The sequence below is a fragment of the Lepisosteus oculatus genome, chromosome 14 (genome assembly GCF_040954835.1).
Source record: "Lepisosteus oculatus isolate fLepOcu1 chromosome 14, fLepOcu1.hap2, whole genome shotgun sequence".
Taxonomy (NCBI): domain Eukaryota; kingdom Metazoa; phylum Chordata; class Actinopteri; order Semionotiformes; family Lepisosteidae; genus Lepisosteus; species Lepisosteus oculatus.
In genome coordinates, this window is record NC_090709.1 from 32,005,452 (window position 1) to 32,027,090 (window position 21,639).

At 38.9% G+C, this 21,639-nt stretch overlaps 1 pseudogene; it reads right to left on the bottom strand.

Annotated features, from left to right (window-relative positions):
* The window catches only part of LOC138242338 (zinc finger protein 850-like), a 1,462,105-nt pseudogene that overhangs the window by 1,435,359 nt on the left and 5,107 nt on the right, over positions 1-21,639 (bottom strand).

The window sequence follows — 21,639 nt, forward strand, 5'->3', positions numbered from 1 at the left end:
GCATGACTTCTTGTTGCAGTTGAGCTCAAAGCTGGAGATGATCTCCATATTCTACCGCACTAACTAGTCCGAAACGTAGTATACTTTTTAAGTGAAGTCAGGTTGTTCAAAAATTAAACCAGCGCCCTGTCACAGAAACGTACCCCGGTCTCCCGCACAACAAGCGGGGGTACTCGGCACTATACTAACGAGGAGCGCTTGTCTGCAGCTGAGCGTCAGCTCTGTTTACTGTCAGCAGTCATTGCCTCATTTTCAAAGACTTTTTCACCTGCTCTCAGCTTTTAAAGACAGTCATAAACGCTCAAGAAGTAATTCATGTCAGTTTGAAGTCTGTTTCTGTTGTCTCAGCTCTTGATGAAGAAAAGCCGTGCGTGGGAGACTCCCTCTCTGAAGAAGTTTGCCGTCACCCTGCGAGGGAGAAGAGCCATCAATCACCGAGGCAACCACTGAGACAGTTAACATTAAACACGTGAAATGCGAGATGTTGTGATTTTTTCCCGCTTAAGGCTTCTATAGTTTCTACTCTAACGAGAAAGACCTCTTTATTAGAAGTAAGATTTTACCAAACGTCTCCAGGGGTAACTGTGACCCGAACGCAACGCCTTAGACCACCAGCCATCTTGCCTGTGGTACTTTTAATGAAGTATATATTTTAGTTCTTTCTACTCGTTGATAAGAAAAAAAGTGAAATTATGTAATTAGCGATATGTCTTTTTTTTCATGGGGAAAACTAGCCCGAGCAAATGTAAAGTTTAGAACAGCGCTCAATAAAAATGATCAGAAACCGAAAGCGCTTCTTATGCGGATCAGTATATTCCGATACCACTGGTTCTGCAGAAGAAATAAGAAAAGCCGAACTCAAAGCACTGTGTTGCCATTACGGGTACTCTGTCTGCAGGTACTTTAAGATCTACTCACACCGTGATGCCATTAAGGGTACCTAGTTAAAAAAAACTTATCGTCACCTTTTTGAACGTGATTATTAGACACCCGTTAAATCTCAACCGAGGTTTCTTGAGAGATCGTTCAGCGAACGAGTATTAAAAAACTACATCGCTTCCAACCTCTGCTGTCACTGTAAACTCGGACGTGATGTTCTGCAGATGTGCAGTGTGCCTTTCCTCTTGTTGTTTTCAAGAGCACTCACTGTGTGAGCTCCTCACTGCGTGTTCTGTACTCTACTGTGATTTAATTTAGATGATTATGTGGTTCAACATTTTCGGTTTGAGAAATGAAACACTAAATACACTACTGTAAATACAAGTAATGGTCATTTAAAATAACCACAGTACAGCTAGAAGAGTGAAAGATAAAAGACTATTTAGAATGATATTCACAATAGACTTAAAAACAGCACAACCGCCCAAACAGGGACTTGAACCCTTTTCACAGTCAGATTTTTTTCACATTTAATAAAATCTTTTAATCAACAACATTAAAAAGAAAACAAATGGAACGTTTTTTGGAACAATAATTAAAAAAACTTTCAATGCCTTGGTTGTATACGTGTGCACACCCTTTATGAAGAGAGTTGCAACAGTGCTGAAATTTAAAGAGCATTTCTGTAGAGAAAACAGCATTTTTTCTGCCTTGATGTTAAGCTTAGGGAGCCTGTCTTTTCTAAATTCTATTTCTTAACACCTTGCACAGCCTCCCGACAGACTAACAAATATTTTTTGGAGAAATTGGCTCACACACCGGAAGACACTAACGTTTATTTACGTTAGAGTATGTAAAACTCAGGCTTTCACACCTCTGCTTATAGAGCCCTTCAAGTCATTTTATTTTTACAGGAAGACGCATTCCCTAACAATCTCTCCTGTTTTAGAAATGCTTCATAAGGCGTGTTTGATTCAACGGACAAACAGTATACTAATTGTACAATGCGGATCTATGCGGCATTCATACTGGATTTGAGTGGGATTCTGAAATACTTCTTGCAAAGGTATTCAGACTTTTTTGAACCTATAATAAAAACACAGACCTGAAACTCCCTAGCTTCCAATCTCTGATGTTGCTGTCCTTAAACTCGGACGTGATGTTCTGCAGACGTGCAGTGTCCCTTTACTCTCATTGTTTTCAAAACGACCTCCGTTGTCGGGTGAAGTTGAAGTGGAACTGGCCTGACTGCACAGAAAAGTACTGATGATGAGGAATGATAAAATGTTTCTACGGCTCAAAATGTCTCTTTAGACCCTCGTCATGTCTCTGTGAGGAACGGGCAGGTAGAGAGGTTTAACAGATGTTCATGATGTTTCACACGGGGTGTTACCTGTTGTAGTGTTTCAAAAGATGTGTTAGCGGACCACAAATTATCTTCAAAAGATTTGGGTTTGTACTGGCTGGGATTCAAACCCGACTCAATTATTTGGAAGGCGCCTGTACCACCAACAAACTTCCGAGAAGCATCTGCAAATTATCACAATCCTCTCACTCACCTTCAAAGTTATGGAGACACAGACGTCCAATGAAAACTAATTTTAATCACTCAAGGCTCCACTCTTTTGTTGTGATGTCATTTTAATTAATATTAGCTTTGATAAGGTGTCGTTTTTGCCTCTTAAAGTTAGTCTGCTCCTTTCTTCCTGGTATAGAAATAGCATGTTCCATCTTTGTTTAAAAACACCACTAAAAGTAAATTATTCAGCTCTAACGCCTGTGTGCATTGACAAGACATCTCAAAAGGACTTATCAAATAAGAACACGATCCTTCCTGTTACCATTCCTGTGGTTGGGGCATTGTTTCACCCTTTTATGTTCTTCTACAATATTTGCAGACAGGGCTTTATCACTCGAGTTGTACAGAAAAAGTGTGCATCGGTCAATGAAAATCATCAGTAGTGCTGTTTGTCTATGCATAGTTTAATCAAGAGCACTTAAAAGATGCAAAAAGCTTTCAAATAAAACAGAATTGAAAGACAGTCGAGTAAGGGGGTAGAAAAAAAGCTCTCCCTCATCTGGGAATTAACCACCGTCGCACGTGTGACTGGATACAAAAATAATAGATTAATTTTTGCCCAGTCTCTTGAAGCTTCAATGCGATTAATTTTCCTTCCTTATTTCTTCATTCCCATTAATTTACTCAGAGGAAACTCGAAAGTGGGAAACTGCAGGCATTTTTTGTGAGTGGTGGATTGTGATCAGTGAGCATCTGCACATCTCTAAGTCTGTTCCATTACCTTTGCCATCGGGGATGTAGCTCAGTGGTAGAGTGCATACTTTGCATGTAGTAGGTCCCAGGTACAATCTCTGGCATCTCTAGGTGCTTTGTATTCCAGGTCTCACATCGCAATCTTCTGTTGAGTGAGAACTCTTTGCTCGTGTTCAGAGAGAGCCAGGTTTACACAATTAAATGCAGGCACACTTGACGTGCTGCAGAGTTGCTCTGCTGTTTTAAATGTACCTCATTTAGTTCTGTTAAATCCTAAATTATTTGAACTAATAATTTAGTTCAAATTCAGGAAATCCTGAGATTGCTTCACACTTGTCGTGGCTGTTGCAGAAAACACCTGTTGAATCTCACCTGGGATTTTTTGAGAGATCATTCAGCGAGCGAATCCTCCTTCTGAACTCCGCACTAAACTGAAAGCTTCACGAGCTCCTCACTGTGTGTCCTGTACTGTTACAAATAATAATAATAATAATAATAATAATTGCTTACACTTATATAGCGCTTTTCTGGACACTCCACTCAAAGTGCTTTACAGGTAATGGGGTCTCCCCTCCACCACCACCAAGTGCTCTCTTGTAGATGTGAAGCACAGACATAAACACACTTTGAAATTGTTCAGTTTGTAAAGGAAAATGCAAAAGATCATGACAAGTATTGATCGTATAAAATATCCATGGTACAACTCGAGAAAGTACTGAAGGACTACACATCGACTTTTGATGATTACAAGAGATTCAAGAAACACAACCGTCTGCACCTGGGTTTGGATCCTGAACGTTAGAGTTAAAAGAACAAAAGCAACGGATAAGACCTACAAACTCTCTTAATTGTCTTATAGTTTATGAAATAAAATAATTTCTTACTGTTGATAGACGATTTATTGAATTTTAACAAAATCAGAATTACAAACTTTTTCGGTTAAACTGTTATTCATATACTCTAACGCAGATAAACGTTAGTGTCTTCGGTTGTGTGAGCCCATTTCTCAAAAAATATAAATTTTTAGTCTCTCTGGAGGCTGCGCAAGGCGTTTAGAGAGAGAATTTCTAAAAGACAGGCTCTCTAAGCTTAACATCAAGGCAGAAAAAAATGTTTTGTTTTCTCAACAGAAATGCTTTTTGGAACTTTCAGCCTTACGTAGGGAGCAACGTCTGCCGAGATCACTGATGAGCCAGTGCACATGGTGGTGTGCCTGCAAGTATGTTTAATATTGGCTGTGGTGGCGTGCTGCTTTTGTCTGTGAAACTTTAACTTCTTCATGCTGAATCATCGGCAGGAGTAGAGCTTATTGAATCTTTGCGCATACGCTTCATCAGAAATTCCTTGTTCCAATGTCCATGTTCAAAAGAGATTAGGGGATTTACTTCATACTTTCACAAAGCATACCTTACACGAAAGACTTAAATGGGGAATTGATTGTGCTTATTTACGTTGTTCCTGTGGTTGCCTTGGTTACAAAGCTGAACATTCTTCCACGTTCTGCTAGAGTATCCTCTGGGTGGGCTTTATCAGTTCGCTCGGATAGGTCATCAGTGCTCAGTCTCTGGAAAATAATCAGCACTGTCGTTTATTTCTGTGCATATGGCCGTGTTTTAAAGCATATAATCACGAGTTCATTGATTTCTCCAAATAACAACAATACATTTAACCCCGCGGTAAGAATTCCTTCAATCCGATAGTTTAACTCCGAGTAAAAACTATAGCAGCACTATATATAATGAGGTGATATTCAAAGATTTCAACGTTCTTATTGAATCGCCTGTTTGAGATATCGGTCAGAATTCCTAAAATGATTTTATAATTCAGTTTTGCTTTACTATTATGATCCATAATCAGACGCGTTACCCATAGCGCTCCTGGCCCTCGAGTCACATTCTCCAACTCAACCACATTGATCTCAGAGCTGCGACTAGTAACACTGCCCCGGTCAAACTTTTCTCAATTAGATACAATGTCATTCATTTTGTCTGTTTACCCGTCGCGCTGAAATTCACACATGAGGGAAGTCACACGAAAGAAATCACAGAAAAGATATATCGCTTTAAAAAGAATTCCAGAGTGGAGACGCTGACGATTGAAAACTGAGCCTCGTACACACGATGCATGTGCTCTACCAATGAACTAAACTCCCAATTGGTACTTTTGCTTGAGGCTCTTTAATTGTGTTAGGAAGAGTGAGGAGTCGACAGTACATTTTAAAGGTCACAGCAAGACAATAAGACGCGATAATTCAGAACATGACCCTCTGCTTCATTGTATACTGAGCTTTCGATTAACATCTAAGTGAAAGACAAACTCACTTTTTGATTAAAGAACACTTTTATCACATGTTCTGCACTCCTGATGGTGTTTAGCTCTTTTCTACACTCAGTTTTTGAAGATCCCCAGCTAAAATATTCTAAAAAGTATTGAATAGCATTTTCGTTTATGTTTATATTAAAATTCCCAGTGATATTGACTTAGGTACTCAAATATTTACTTTTTGTAGTTTGAGTCGCGCCAAAAGTTTAAAATCTCTGCAAATATCAGGATGGTTGAGAATGTGCAAAGAAACCCAATCACATTTAGAGAAGGTGATGTTTAGATCAGATTAATTTGAAGTGTGTCTCTGGGTGCGTTTGATCTACCAACGATGTGTTTAACTGAAGGACATCCTGCTTGATTGTGCCATAGAAACTAAGACGTCGTATTTTTTCTACTTTCACAGATTTTTGGCTAGAGACAAAGAAAATCGTTGTCGTTTTCTTGCCAGCTGGCAGTAGTTTTTCTGCACTAATAAGAAAGATGAGAATGTTATCTTTCGCAATGTGTGGGTTTCTTGAATAAAAAGTTGTGCAAAAAATGAAATGAACACTTCCATTAAACTTATTGCAGAAGCATGTTGATGGCTATAACGATAAACAGTGTGAGAAAACAGGAAGAAAGGCACCACTGGAACACAGGATCTGTTTACTAGACGAGCACTTTAACCAACTAAGCCATGCACCTGCGAAGTACTGTCCTTTTACAGCTTCTTGGACACACCACTCTGTCACATCTTCGTTCGGTGTGCACTGAGCCTGCTCGCTGAGCAAGTTGAGAAAGGATGTGAAATGGCTTTTAGCTGGCAATTTCATTACCTAGGAGCTCAATATGCTTTTGATGATCTACAGGGAGTCCAGTGCAGCACAGGTGATGGACTGTTAATCCATTGTGCTCTGCACAGGTGGGTTCTTGTCCCATCCTCGTCGACTTCAGGGTTTGACAAATATGCTTTTTTAAGTGGTTGTGCTTTCGTTTCGTTTTTCACTCTTGTTCTAGAGTAGTAATGTTTCTAGATGTGCATGAACGTGGTATAGTAGGCTGACAGCAGGAACACGTGGCCCACATGCAGTGACAGTATTAGAGGTGCCTGCAGTATGTAGGTTTGTGAGCAGTGATAAAATAACTTGCCATGGAAGCAGGTGTGCCTGAGTTAATACAGCTCCATCAAGTAGAAAAAGTAACAGAAGAACCAACATAAATCCAACAGCGAGCTTCTACCCCTGAAAACACGGGCAAGACTCCTCCACTGACACTGCACAAACACAGGGTTTGGGCTGTGGATCCATCTCCACATGGAAGAAAGAGACAGTAAAATAGCAAGGAAATACAAGAGAAGAAACTGAAATAATTGTGCTCACTGCAAAGTAGGAAGGACAGAGGTGGCCGGACACTTAAAACAGCTTGGAGAAAAATTTGTAACGACGTTCTTCGGTGTCAATCAGCAGATGGATTTCTCATCAGGTTCTGCTGTGCAGTTTGAACGTTTGTTCTCCAAAATCTGGTTCTTTATATGAGATCAACTGATATTAATTTGGACTGATCAGAATCAATACAATTGATGTCTGGGGAAGGCAAATAACCTTTCTTCATGATCTGGGATGTGACTCGTTAAATTTCAACAGTTACAATCCCCTTTATAAAGGGTTTGCACACTTATGCAATCAAGGCATTGAAAGATTTTTATTATTATTATTGTTCCAAAAATGTTCCATTTATTTCTGATGGAGCGCCATGTGCAAAGATTTAACAAGCTCAACTCTCGCCAATGATTCGGAGTGAAGAAGCAGAACATTCAAGTTTCACAGACAGAAGCAGTACGCCAGCACAACCAATATTAAAACACAGTACAATTTGCACTGACTGGAAAGTGATCTCAGCAGACGTTGTTCCTTGTATAACGCTAAAGGTGGCAAAGCGCATTTGGTTTGAAAGGATGCAGTAAAGCTTTTGTTTTCTGCCTTGATGTCAAGCTGACAAAGTATTTCTAAAAACTTTGCTTAGGTTCTCAAGGGACTGTCAAAACACAATTCCATTTTCCACAATTCCGATTTTCAAGTCAGAAGAAAAAGGTTCACAGAAGCATCTGGCAGTGGTGGGATTCGGACCCACGCCTCCAAAAAGACTACTCACTGTGCTCTCTCTCTGTCTCATTACTTGCCCAGAGGAAGCCAGGTGGCTTATAGCTTATGACCATGGAACCGACTGCACCTGCTTTTTCTGAGATGCTTCCCCTCTCATGGAGAGATCTCGACTTCTTTAACACCTCCAGATAAACTTCTTCTGTGGAGCAGGCTTCAGACCTCTGCGTACAGCATTCTTAATGTCATTTTATTTATACAGCAGGATGCATCCTGAAAGTTTTTTTTAATATTTTTTTTAATTTGAACAACAAAAATACACATAATACAAGAAAGAGCACATATGACGTATTAATAACATCGTCAGGGGCACGTGCTATAATCCAATTATACTTTCTGAAAAATCTACTGTCCAGGCAAATGTACATGCTGATCTACAGGGCTCTTTTCTGCACTGAGCTGCTCATTTGAAATCCGGAAGGCAACACAAACGCGCTTCTATACCAAGAGTCAAACCTGGACCGCCTGGGTGAACACCAGGAAACCTGGGCACTAATCCATACCTGACAGCTTTTGAAAAGGAGTTCTGTAATATTCACAAATATGAAGACAAGATGTAAATACTCCATAGGTTTAACATTCAGGAATATGAATGGTCAATTGTTTACAATTAGAGTTTTTATGTTTCGTATGATTTAGCTACTTTTTTACAACATGTAAAAAAACAGCACACCTTAATGACAAAGCCTTAGATCCACAGAGAAAAACAAATTGTGTTTAAAGTCATTTTAAAGACACGAGATAACATTACTCTTACTTTTTGTTGCTTTAGCAAATTTCATGTAGTTTATTTCTGACACAAGACATAACAAGCTTATGTATTTATGACAAAAAAGCAGGGCAACAATTTTCATCGACCTTGAAATTGAAATTGTTAAAAAGTAAGTTAAATGCACATATAGTAAATATATTTTCTCAAATAATGGTGTGTTTTTTTCTCTAAAAATCGTTCATGAATGGTTTAACAGACACTTTGCATAATTAAAAAAATATATTTATGGATTTTAACGTTTTATACAGTAAGGTTTTATTGTGAACATGAGCCCTGTTTATCGATATCACCAATACAGTTCTGGATTTTATTCTTGCTCCCTATGCACATATGAATTTTCTTTCACACAACAGCTCGCATGTGTGGTAGTTTATTAGCGCCAGGGAGAAAAAGAATGTTGTTGGCTTTTAAATGATAAACCATTTGCTTTTATACAAAATCAAAATGCATTGTCCAAGACATTGGGACATCCTCTGTTTAAACACCTGTCGTTTTCTATAATATTGGCTCCTGTGCTTCGGTCCATTTGAGAGAGAAGACACTGAAAAAGTCCTGTGAAAGTGGATTTTGCACCTGCACCAGTGCTGTAGTGGTATCATACAAATCCATCACATGCTGGAAGCTCTGGAAGGCAATGTAAAATATTGCTCAGTCTGTTGGTGGATTAGGTATGCAAGCTTTTTTTCAATGTAAAATGCAATGTAAAAAGTTCAAATTTGATTCAAAATCGATTAATGTACAAACTGATAAAGCTAATGTTTTTTATCTAGTTTTATACATACATCTATATCTAATTTTTCAAAGGTCTTTTTTTTTTAAAAAATGTTTATCACGATTGTGAAAGTTAGAGAAGGTGTACCAGCGGGTGCCTTCATATTGCCAGCTTCAGCATCACCTATAGCTGCGAGAAAGTTAAATGCGCACAATCTGTCTTTCATCAAAATAATTGCTGGAGCAGCAGGACGCAGAGCACTACCCAGCAGCTGTAGATGGCGCTCGGGTAAGAGCTAATTCTGTTTTCAGCACAGGGAGCAAGAATGAGCTCCGTCCGGCTCCCAACAGAATCCATTCTGGTTTGGTTATTGTAAGACTGTGCGTCTGAGGTTCTTTGGATCGCAACGTGAAAAAAAAAGAACAAAAAACAATTGCTCACATCGTGTTACTTCCACCAGAGGAAGGGAAGATATCACTTTAAAAAATCAGAACTGAATATTTGGATCCGGGGCCTCATACTTAAAATTAATAATTATTTAACTATCAGATTGTGTTTCTGCCACATTTCGTGCACAGTACGCCGTATTTAACAATAAAACAGTCACAACGAGGCCTTTACACGCAGTTTTGGGTATTTTCCCCTTTTATATTTTTGCCACTTTATATCGAACCTGTTATACTACCAGAAGTGCGCAGTAGCTTCTACTTAATACAAATATACAATTCACAGCTGTTGTAAACAGATGTGTGCTGTGTTTGCCTTTGTAAGCATTTGTTTCAAAAATAAGTTCACAATATGTTAAAAACACAAAAAGCACAAACTTAATAATACAACGATACAAAATCAAAACCAAATCATAAAGCCAATTAAGTACCTATCCTTTGAAAACAGAGAACACCTTTATGTCTACAATACAAACGTGACATTTGTATCTACTTTTGAATTACTGTACAAATCAGACAGAGAAGTCCCTAAATTCAAAGATCAGATCTTGGCCAAAGCAAGACAATCAGACGTGAGCTGAATTCGGAACAAGAGCCTCTGCTTCGTCGTTTATTGAGCTTTTGATCAAAGTCTGAGCGAAAAAGATTGGCTATTTTAACTGTTTGATTGAAATACACAAAAAGCACATTTCTTCAAGCTGGAGTCGAACCAGCGACCTAAGGATTCCCTCTTGTTTCTACGACAGTCCTCCACTCTACCAACTGAACTTGTCAGATGTCAAGAGCTGCTCTCTGGCACATACTTCCCAATGTAGTGAAATGTTCCAGATGATTTAAATCCCAGTTCGACATCAAGTTTCCAACTCGTTTCCTTAGTCTTGTTTACCTTGAATTTAAGCCACAAACCAGGATTCTACTGTATAAACTTCTGGGAATATTACAAAATGTTTGATGGAGCATCAATCATTCCAGGCGGAAATGGACTCCTTTTTTTTCTTGGGGGATCATATTAAACATTTCATTTGGATCGAGAAGAGGATCACCATGAGACACATAAAAAACAGTTTCATTCTGTCTTTATTAGAAACAGTATCACAGCTAGTAAAGCCTTTAGTATGCGACAGTGAGAGTTCAGTTATGCCGGGGAGTAAAGAGAACTGAAATTTAGTAAATTCATATTTAAATAGATTGCATATCTTCAAAGTGTTCTGTCACTGCATAATTATTACAGGGGTCTACCAGCTGCCAGACGTGCTTGTTTTGGGACTATTTCCAATGAGTATCACATTAGTAGTTGTGTGTCCTTACTGGTATCTTTTAAACATTCGGTTATATACAAACGGGACAGAGACACAGTAATAATCCGATTTTAAAGTGTCCTGCATTTTAATTTACTGAACAGATAAATTAAAATGTTCTGATTCAGAGCCCCTGCAGTTCGTGCTAATTAGAACCACAACAATGCTCCTGAGTCCTGAGCACACGTTCAGCTGAACTCTGACTTTGTTCAGCAGGACTTGTTGTTGCAGTTGAGCTCAGAGCTGGAGATGACCTCCATATTCTACCGCAATAGCTAGTCCTTAACGTAGTACACAGTACACACTTTAAACAATTTAAAATATTAAACAAAGGCTGTAAAGCACACTCTAAATCGATCCGAATATTTGATTTCCGCGATCCATTTAGGCAACATTAGGCAACGTGGCGCTTCTCCAGCAAAGCATTTCTCAGTTTTGTGAACTACTGGTGCTTTCAACACACCAACTTGCGGAGCTTGTCAGGATGGCCGAGTGGTCTAAGGTGCCAGATTCAAGGACTTATCTTCTCATAGAGAGAATATAGTATCATACCAGCAGCAAGGACTCGCTCTCGTGTACAGAACTCTTCCATTGTGCTCAGCCTTTTGATGTGGAATTGCGAGTTCACCAATTCTGTACACTTTCCCACACGCCTCAATTCATCTCTGATCTCTGTCAGGAGACTCAATACCTGCTTCTGAAACTCTGAAATCATTCACATCTTGTATCAGCATTTGAAAGGAATAAGGTCAGGATTTTCTTACGCTGTTGTTATATTAGCATTACTGTAGTGTTGCTAATGTGCTACATGTAATTTATAATCTTAAAAATTTAAAATTCCCACATTTGTAGTTGATTTTGTGTGATCTTCACCTTCACACTATTTTTATGTGTCATTTATTGCTTATTAACATACTATTTTTCATCAAAGTAATATTAAGTTAGACCTGATGCATTAAAATAGTATGATTATTATTTATACTTACTCGTGAAAAGAGGATTGCTGAGATTTTTGCAGATTTCTCCTTTGTTGAAAAACATGACAGTATTTAACCAAAATGGCGACCAATGAATATCAGCAATGCATTTTGGTATATAACTGGAAAAGATGCTGTGTTAGATTTGTTTTCAATTTCAATAATATATGCGTTTATTAATGTTGTCGGTATTATGGTTGTAATTTAAAATTGATAATACATTGTGGCAATGTGCTGCTATGTGCTGATGTACAACGCATGCAGTTAGTAAGGAAATGGTCACTGTTGTAAGGTATTATATTATATATAATTACATTATGGAATAGGATGTGGACAGGCCCTCAGAACAGGGCAAAAGTATTTTTGAACACTTTCGCTTACTTAACTTGGCGCTAAGAAATAGTTGTATATTGTCAATGGTCAGTAAACACTGACACTAACAGTCACTCGGACTGTTTGATGTGCAGGAGGGCTATCTGTCCAGTATCTACAGATACACAATAACTAACATTAACACAAATACTACTCATATTACAACAGTAACACTATCACTAATACATACACTATCATTATCACTACCACTGACACAAACTACATATAATAACAGTAATACTATCATTAAAACTAACAGTACTACTACTGTTAATACTCTTAACAGAAACAATATAATTAATATTAACATGAATATGAACATTAAAACTAAAACTATCAGTAGCGCTATCATCATTAATACTCACATGAACACTAGCATTAAAACGACCAGTTGTACTCTCATTAATATTAACATGAATACACTAGGATTAGTACTAGCTGCTACCCATGACGTCACATCACTCTTTGTGACAAAAGCGAGACACCTAGATGCATACAATGACATGGCGCCTGTCGGCGTGGTTACCATATTTATGATTTATAAACACTGGAAAAAATGCATGTAAACTGTTACTTACATACATTTATCAACTTAGGATACAGTTACGTAAATAATATGAATAATTATTGTTTAATTTCAGTTTGAACATTTTTAATACTAAACGCACTATGGTAATTGATCGATACAGTCTTTTTTGACTGTTTTCTAGATATTTAAAACATGGTCAAGAACGGAAAAAGAATCAGTACTCACCAATCGGTGAAGTTAATCGTTAATTCTACGGTTCTTCAGGTGAATTAATTGGTTGTCGATAGATAAGTGATCAATAACTCTCCTCCCTGCACCCCACCCGCCTCCCGCGGTCGCTCTCTGATCCCGGAGCTCTTGCTGGTGTCTGTGACGTCACAGCGCTCTTTCTGATGGAGCAGAGCGCCTCAGCCGGAGGAGACTCCTGTCCGGAGCCCGGGGGTCTTTTCTTACACATATAACACCCCCCCCCCCCAAAAAAAAGAAGAACGCACCGGGTTGTGAAGAGAAGCGAATCATAACAGTTGCAAAAGGAGAGCGACAAACAAAGGAATGAAATTCATTAAACAGGAAAAAAAATAGTTTACTTCGCAGATTAATGTGTTACAAAGCGTACCCGTGTGGAGCAGTAGAGAACGAGCACAAGTCCCTGTAATAATTTTTTAATGTTTTAAACGAATCATTAGAGTATAGGAGCCAGGAGGAACAGACTCCTGTTCCTGGAGGTTAAAATGTGTATCCTGGCTTCATTTCCAGCCTGCTCTCAGTTACACAGGTAGTCTGATGGTTTACATTAACTGTGTAACTGTTACAATAATTAATCTAATTGTAAATTTAGAAGACTGTTAGACACTTGTGAGAGCAGCTGAATCCCAGGGCTGGTGTGGAATCTTCTGTGTGATCTGAGTTCCACTGCTCAGAGCTACAGACTGGTCAACTAGTCACTATTGTAGACATGACCATCGGATCATCAACTACTAATAATCAATATACTGACCAGAGTGTCACTACTGGTGTTTATTACATAAAAACTAAGGTACTTCCACACTCACGTGTGTTATAAAACATTTGTAAAACGTGTTTGGAGGCTGATATACAGTAAAGAAAGTACAGTAATACTGAATGCCTTGAGGTCCTGGAAAGGGTTAATAGAATCTTCTTGCTTCTGACCTGGAACAGAGCCCACAGCTACCAGATCAGTGACCCCTGAGCCCAGAGATTAGACCTGAGTCTAGGCTGTTCTGTCTGATATTATTCATGTAGCAGCACTGATTGCCTGAATATACTCTGGTTCTGGGTTGTCAGGATAGAGAACAGTATGGAGATGAACTTCTGTCCAAGTGTGAGTCTGAGCTGTGAATCTGACTGAGAAGAGAATAATATTTTTTATTCTGCCTCTGAGAATTTTTCTTCATTGCCAAGTGGTGTTACATCCCCTTCAGATACTCTGCACAGATTGCCAGAGAGAAGAGGAGAGAGATGGACAGATAAGGGTTAGACAGATAAGAGCACACGCAACGAGAGAGATATAAGTCTTGATTTACTTTGAAACAAGTGTTCATTTCCTTTCTGGAACAAGCTGTTTCCGAACTTCAGGAAATTCATAAAATTTCTACAAGATAAAATACAAATCTTCCTTAGCAGGACAGAAGAAATACTGCAAGTAAATGCCAGTGATTTTTTTATCCTTTTAACGAAAAGTGGAGAAAAACAACGGCAGTGCATCTCTGTTGGCTTAATTTAGCTTAATACAAGTATTCACTTCCTTTTCTGTAGATTACAGCCTGCGAAAGATGAAATGAAGTTCTTGGTTACACTTGGTCAGTGCAGAAGAAATACTGCCTGCTGGAAGGAAAATGCCAGTATTTTATTTTAACTACAAACATATGAATGGTGAAAAGCAATGGGAGTGTGTCTCTGTGCAGCTGTTAAACAAAGGGCTGGTGGTTCAAGCACACTCAGGAATGTGCTTCAGATTATCTCCGCAAAAAATTGATGGGATTTCTACGCAAAACCTTAACCCTCTTGAACTTTGTTGGAAATGTGCGTGGTTTACTCGTGTGGAACTACAACAAGTAAACGATTAAGTACTTAAGTCAATGTCCAAGAAAACCATTTTCACGTGTGGAATTGTATCTTCAATTGGCACTCTGGAGAATTCATTTATACACCCATTGTATGCTTAGCAAAAATATTTTAAAATAAGAACACAGATTTGTTGGAGAACTTGACAATCCTTGACAATACTTATTAAATGAGCATTATACAAATGTGCATTTATATTTTTAATATGTACCTTAATTGTAATATATATAAACATAATTGCTTTGATATGGATGTTCATTTGAAGGATTTGAGGAAACTATCAAGGATCTCAGAACAACCAAAGATACATTTGGGCATCTGCTATTGGTAAAGATTAAAGAGTACCGCAAGTGTGACATCAAGAAATCACACACACGAGAGGAAAAAAACAGTTTAATTATCAATCGTGCATAAAAATGCACATAGTAGAGGATGGTTTCAATCCATCGACCTCTGGGTTATGGGCCCAGCACGCTTCCGCTGCACCACTCTACTCACAGCTACTGCAGAATGATTCAACACAACTGCTCCATCTTTGCTTTCTAAAAGTGCGCCTGAGATGAAAACTGTAAACGGTAAACGTCACTTTGAGCACTTGGTCTTTTATAGTACAAATCATCACATGCTGCTCTACATGGGCGTGTCTTCAAGATCATTGAGATCCAGAAAGCAATACCTGCTATCCCTTCAATAGCTCAGATGGTAGAGCGGAGGACTGCAGTGGAAATGGGGGAATCCTTAGGTCGTTGGTTTGACTCCGGCACGAAGGAAGGTGCTTTTTGTGTACTTCAATCAAAGAGTTAAAATAGCCAATCTTTTTCACACAGACTTTGATCAAAAGCTCAATAAACGACGAAGCAGAGGCTCTTGGTCCGAATTCAGCTCATGTCTGATTGTCTTGTTTTGGCCATGATCTGATCTTTGAATTCAGGGACTATTCTGTCTACTTTGTATAGTAATTCAAAAGTAGATACAAATGTCACATTTTTATTGTATATAAAGGTGTTCTCTGTTTTCAAAGGATAGGTACTTAATTGGCTTTATGATTTGGTTTTGATTTTGTATCGTTGTATTATTAAGTTTGTGCTTTTTGTGTTTTTAACGTATTGTGAACTTATTTTATAAACAAATGCTTACAAAGGCAAACAAGGCACACATCTGTTTATAGCAGCGGTGAATTGTACATTTTTTTAAGTACAAGCTACTGTTCAATTTTGGGAAAATAACAGGTTCGATATGAAGTGGCAAAAATATAAAAGGGGAAAATACCCCAGGCTGCGTGTAAAGGCCTCGTTGTGACTGTTGTTTTCTTGTTAAATATGGCGTATTGTGCACGAAATGTTACAGAAACACAATCTGATATTTTAATAATTTGATAAGTTTGGGGCTCCAGATCCAAATATTAAGTTCTGATTTTTTCTAAGGTGATATCTTCCCTTCCTCTAGTAGAAATCACACGATGTGAGCAGTTGTTTTTGTTCTTTTGTTCACGTTGGAATCCAAAGAGCCTTAGACGCATAGTCTGACAGTAAACAAACCAGAATGGATTCTGTTGGGAGCTGGATTGAGCTCATTATCACTCCCACTGACCCTCACGTACATCCTGCTGGAGTCGCACCACACAGCCACTCCTCGGGTGCCCCCGATGGCCTGGTGAGCCGGCTGCCGCCCTCGCTGGGGAGGGAACAGGACACTCTTGACGTAGGCGGGTAAGGGCCGGCTGCCGGCTTCGGGGTTCATCTTCTCCTTGTTGAAGAAGGCGAGTGCGCGTCTCTGGACACGGGAAGGCAGCGGTGGTCGGGAGCCGAGGACTGCGAGTTGTTCTCGCTTGCAGACAGGTCTTCGGAGGGCGCATCTGCCAGGCTCAAGTCCTCCGACTGGGCTGCGTCTTCGAGAGCCGGGAAGTTGGCCTGGAGCGCTAATTCCCGAGAGTCCCAGCCAGCCGGCCCGGCAGAGATCAGTGCGGGCACAGCACAAAGAAAATGAGCGCATCGCCAAATTGACGTCCCGGCAAACTGCTACAGGAGTAAGACAAGTAAACCACCAAACTGTGTTGAAGCAAGAGAGCATAAAGTATGAAAGCGGTGACTAGGTTTTTACACTGGCAGGACCTGCTACCATAAACCTGGTCACACTACCGCTCAATCAACACAATCAATTACACACAGAGACCCGGATTGTTCTCAGCGTCTAATTAGAACCTGCTTCCAGTATGAGGCAGGTCTCCGTGAAGCCGCCTGAACACCGTGTGTATCTGACCTCAGTGGAGGAGTTCCACGCAATTTAGACAGAATAAAATCACCCACACAAGTAGATTTGGCTCAGATTAATTTATTGTTCGTTTCTAATTTCCGAGGACAGTGTGTTAAACTCGCTGTCAGATAGAGTACGGAAAATGTGACACATCCGTCCACACTTTCCTTTATCGAGGGGGCTGTTCTATCAACATGTAACGCAATTAAAATAATTTTACTATTTTTCATTTTTGCATGTCATATTAAAATGTGTAATACAAGCATTTCTTTGCTTCCCAGTAAAGAAATACTGATCAGCTTTTGACATGATCTGATAATAATTTGTCTGATTTTTCAGATTGCTTTTGCTTCGCAGCACTGAGAACCTATGGAAGCCCGTTTCCACCAGGGAGTAAAAAAAAAAACTATGGTATCTCAGAATTGCGACTTAGAAACTTAGAATTCCGAATTTATATCTCGGAATTGCGACTTAAACACTCAGAATTCTGACTTTATATCTCACATTTGCGACTTCGAAATAGCCCATATTTCATTGTCTGTTCTTTTGTTATTGTAATGAATTCAGGTTCTAGGGCTTGTGCCCTCGCCGCTTCTGTATCTTATTTCATATTCTGTGTCCGTTTTTGTATTTTTGGTGTTTAAATATTTTTTTTAAAAGCCGCTATTCCATCCGGGTACTATGGAAGCCTCACGGCAGAAATGGGATTCCATAACAATTAGTGTAATTAATTTGATTTTTATCAAGTCTTCAGGCCTATAGATCCTATGATCGTTGTGTTTTCTTTCTTTTTTTTCAGCATTGAATAAACCTATTACTTGTTCCTTTGCAACATACAATTTGTACGATCTGGTTGCAGTGTGGTGATGGCACCGCCCTCCCCTGCGCATAACAGGGATGCTGGCCGCCGGGGCTAAAGAAAGTGTTCTTAAGCTCAGCTGGCAAGACCTGGGTTCGAGGCAATGCAGTGAGGCACGAACTAGGGTGGGAGTGGTGAGGGCACAAGCCCTTAGAACCCGAATCCGTTACAATAACGAAAGGACAGACAATGAAGTATGGGCTATTTCGAAATCGCGAATGTGAGATATAAAGTCAAAATTACGAGATATAAAGTCGCAATTCTGAGTTTTTAATTTGCAATTCTGAGATATAAAGTTGGAATTCTGAGTTACTAAGTCGGAATCCTGAGATACCATAGCGCGTTTTTTTTTACTCCCTGGCGGAAACGGGCATCCATACATTTCAATTAGTCTGATCAGTGTAGGACAAGTTAATGTAGAATTATTACTTTGTCTCTTGTTCGTATATAAATGAATGTCTCTGACAACTTAATGTTAGTTTTTAATTTAGTTTTAGTTTTACGATGTAGGTCAAACGTTGACATGTGCACGAGTATAGGAAATGTCTCCCTCCTGATTCAGCTCATGCTCCATAGGAGAGAAGTGATTCCTCCTGCTTCTCGTACAACTATATCAGAACAGAAGCCCGTGTCACCCAGCTCTGATTCAAGAGCGACTCATATCTTTAGACCCTTTTTTTATTCGTGATCCTAATTTTCTTTAGTTATGATCAATATTGAACTTTTTCTAAATAAAATGACAAAATCAAACATGCAGGCAGACTTTTTAAAAAGTATTAGGAGTTGACAGGGTGCCCCTTTGGAATAGTTGTCAGAAAATGTGAGAAAAGGAAAGTTACATTACAAGCTCTCACACACAGCATTAGAGATTGGAATCTGATTGTAAAAAAAAAACAAAAAACTACCCGTCTCCCCAGCATTTATCGGTGCTGTTGTTTTTATTTTACATATTGTTAGCATTTTAATGAATTGTTAAAAGATTGATACACAAATCGCTAAATACGAAACATAAAAAACCCAACTGTAAGCAATTGACCATTCATATTCCTGAATTTTAAATCCCTGTGTTTATCTGTGTCCAGATGCCTGGTGCAGCTATTTTGAAAGAAGAGTCTATGATCTATTGTGGAAGCGTATTGTTGCCACCAAGGAGTTTCTAATTAAGAAATACCAAATTATCTCCTAATTACGAGATAGAAATGATATCATATGTGTGTATGAACAACCTGTTACATTTGCAATGGCAGTACCTACAGGCTATCAATAGGTTTGCTGTCACTGTGGGTTTAGTGTTCCTGACACTGCGCATGCTGAGAAATACTGACTTTCTTCTCGGAATGAAAAGGTTACCGTTTGTACCTCATGTAAACACAGTTTTAACCATTAGCACACTCATATATATCCTGAATAAAGAACTAATGTGCCCTGGAATCCATTGTACCACTTCAAACTGAATGTCCGATATTTAGAGTCTCAAAACTACATAACTCAGGATTTTTTTCCTTGATGGCAGTAATTTAGATACTCAAACATGGAAAGACATTTGCTTTTAGGTAATGTTCAGATGGACCTTGATTATCGATTTGTGGTAGGTACCAATAAAATGTAAATTGGTCAAGGATGAAGGGGAGCTTTCTTTCACTCAGAAAATACACCTTGCCCAAGGTCAAGCTCCAACCCACGACCCTGAGATTTTTTATCTGGACTAGATACCATCTCCAGATTTATCAGTGCTGCCAGCGGAGCTGCCAGCACACTTACAAGTACCCTTGTGAAGCAGTCAGTGAATAGGAGTCCGCTGTTAGCGTACAGGGCCAACTCCTCACTTAACACTCAGTTCACCAGTCACTGGTGATTAACCTGCTAGCACAACTGGTCTATACTTATATTGTTAATAATATAATCTTAATAATATTATTAACCTTAGCTTCCTTAGGGGTGCCTGTCTGAACTCAGAGGGAATCTTGCTGGCACAATATCGTCGCTTAGCTCACCTTGTTCCGTTTAGGGACTTTGCTTCACCCCAGGGGGAAAGCTCCCTGGTTTAGAGACCCGCTCAGAGGAACCACGTCTTGTCTTGGTTTCAAAACCAAGCTCAGAGGAATTGTGTCTTGTCTCGGTTAAGGGATTTTTACCCTGAATCTCAGAGGCGTGTCCTTACTCTTTTCCCTATTAATGATTCTTTATATTCTCTGTATGTTTCCGGTCCTTCCTTTTCGGTAACCTAATTGTGTGGTAACATAAAAAATATACTCACCCTGTGTGCTGTCTGGGAATTACCGAAGACTTGGAGAATCCTGTCGACTACGCCAACTGTTGTGGGAAATTCTTCATCAGAGGAGCAGGACACGGTCTTGTGCAGATTCAGTTTTATTGAGCTCAATAAGTCTGACAATGCGTGCTGGGTCTGCCCCACAGAACAGACAAACCGCAAGGGTTTCCCAGTTCTTATATACAGTCAGAAGAAAGTTTGTTTCACCACCTGAGTGCTTGTCCTGTTCTTTGATATGTAATTACTTCTTGTCCTACTCTGTCTTGCTTTAGGTTCTGTCCTTTGATATGCAGCAGACATTGGTCTGGTTTATCCTGTTTGTGGGTGTTGTTCCTGTTTTTTATTATGTAGCATTAAGCCACTGGGGCTGCTAAAGCAGGTCAGCTTTATGGCATCTTAGTTTAACTTTTGTTTGAGGCTAGATTAACAGACCCCATCAACACCTCTCACAGTGTGCTTAAGTGGTGATACTGTGATGCTGGATAAGTGAGATATATACACGTCCCACTTCAGTTACAATGGACTTCACGGGGCTCCTAGGAAGATTCAAAGCTTTGCCAATCTTTTTATAACCTTCTCCAGCTTTTCTCCTCCTAACAACTTTATCTCAAAGCTCCACAGGCAGCTCCTTGGTCCTCATGACAGCAGGACTGATCTGATCTGCTGTTTTAGTTGTGAGACCTCACAGTCAGTGATATTTATTAATTTATCGAGCAAGTGAACACCGGTGAACTTGAAAGGAACACAGGTGTACCTTGTTAACATAATTTAGTGTGACCTCTCAAGATAATTGACCCAAATTAGGTTGTTAAAACAAAGGGAATGAATACTTATCAATTAAGTAATTTTCCATTTTTATTTAAAAGATGACTTCAGAACTATAAATATTTAATTTCATTTTAACATTATAAACAATGGGGCATGAATACTTTCTGAAGGCACTGTATATATTGCTTGTCTTGTTAAAACAATAGTTGCATTGAAAAAAATGACTATTATAGAATTATTGCTAATTCATACGATATCTTGTTCTTTATTATTTACCCTTTATTGTATAAATATTTCTTGTATTTGATATATATCCTCTCTGGGGAAAATACACTTTAGATTGTGCAACAAAGACTTTGAGCTTTTGTTTGTAGAATTTAATCAGATGTGTGACTTTTTTTCCTTAAGAGTGACAGTTAAGGATCTTAATCTGTTTTATACACATTCTGTGTATAACATGGTAAGTTAAAAGCTGTAACACAATTACAAGCTTATCCAATGAGAACAGTCTTAATTGGAAAATTAAACAGGACTAAAATTAACATTCCAAGACTATAAGGAATTCAATTCAATTGACAATGAAATTTATTCAATTTAGACCTCATTCATTTTAAAATTGAATAACACTAAAAACATTTAATTATACAGATAAATTAAACTCTGTGACAAGAGCTATTTCTAT